The sequence below is a fragment of the Fulmarus glacialis genome, unplaced genomic scaffold, assembly GCF_000690835.1.
Source record: "Fulmarus glacialis isolate BGI_N327 unplaced genomic scaffold, ASM69083v1 scaffold12252, whole genome shotgun sequence".
NCBI classification, from domain to species: domain Eukaryota; kingdom Metazoa; phylum Chordata; class Aves; order Procellariiformes; family Procellariidae; genus Fulmarus; species Fulmarus glacialis.
In genome coordinates, this window is record NW_009196003.1 from 53,119 (window position 1) to 54,524 (window position 1,406).

Sequence of the window (1,406 nt, forward strand, 5' to 3'; positions counted from 1 at the left end):
CCCACCTCTGCAGACAAGGACTGAGTGATCTGATGGCCTCCTCCCTCTCCCCTCTGGTGTTTTTAAGCTCCAAACCCCATCAGCAGTTTAAGCTCCAGCCCCTCTGCAGCAGCTCCCCACTTCTGCATGTTGCAGGGAGCAAGGGACTGGAGCCTCAGCCCACGACAGTCCCACCAGCACACCCCATCTCAGAGGACGTTACTGCCTTGTACCAAATCAGTCTCTTCATCCCTAGCTTTGCCACTACAGCAGAATCCATCTTCCCTGCTCCCAGCAGAGCAGCCTGTGCTCCCTCAGTTCAGCAGATGATCTGCCTTTTCTAGACGAGGCGTTACTTATTTTCAGTGCTATTCTTCCCAAACAGATAATGCAGAATCTCATACCAGCACAGCTAAAGATCTAGGAGAAAGTCTAGCTCTCCTTCCCCAGGCTCATTGGGAAGAGGCCTTTTATCTATTTAAAAACTAAAAATCTGTGGTCAAAACCAAACCAAAAATCAGTTTGTGGTTTTCAGATTTCTAACAAGAAACTATAACGCCTTTAAGAAAGCATCTACTGTGCATCAAGAAAACTTGAAAAAAAGCATTAACAGTTTCATTTAGCTAGTAAGAAATTTCCATTACGAGAAAAGTGGAAAAATCCCCTGTTCAACCCAAATTGCACACCCAAAATTCCCACTGCAGGAGTAAGGTTGGACTCAAAGAAGCAGATGCCACACACTGAAGACAGGGACTAAAGGTGGCTATCCCTGGAGTTTTGTGAGAATGAGGCGCAGGGATTCACCCTTACAGTCGAGCCAGGGAAATCTCATACAGCCTTTAAGCTTTGCTCCTGTCCTCACTGTGCTAAGAAGCTGCTCAGCTGAAAGATAGAGATAGGGAGGACAGGGAGAGAGAAGAAACAGAAAAACAATCAGCCTGGAAAGACTGGAATTACAGCATTTGGGCTCTCCTTCCCATGGTCGCCATGCATGCTATGATATCCAGATAAGCCTTGAACCCAAATACAAGCAGGAACACAGCAAAATCCCTGTGGAAGTGTTGGTATCACTGGAGCGGATGGGTTTTTAAAGGGTGGAACCGCATTTCCAAGCTACCCCTCGGTACCCACGGACTGCAAATACCATCTGTGACCCACCCAGACAGTTTTCCTGCACCCAGAGCTTACAGCTTGATGCAGAGCTCAGGCCTGAGCAGTTCAGGATATCGAAACAGGGCTGGTGTACTAAACCTTTCCAGACTTTGCATCTGCAGGGGAGGAATCAAAATGCCATTGCTGATGCAGCGGAGGCACTCGCTGCTAGGGCAGGGATGCACGAGCAAGGAAGGCAGCGCCGACCCCGGCGCTTGCAACAAAGCCTGCAGGCACTGCGTGGGGAACCTGATGAGCTGGCACGTAACTAGGCA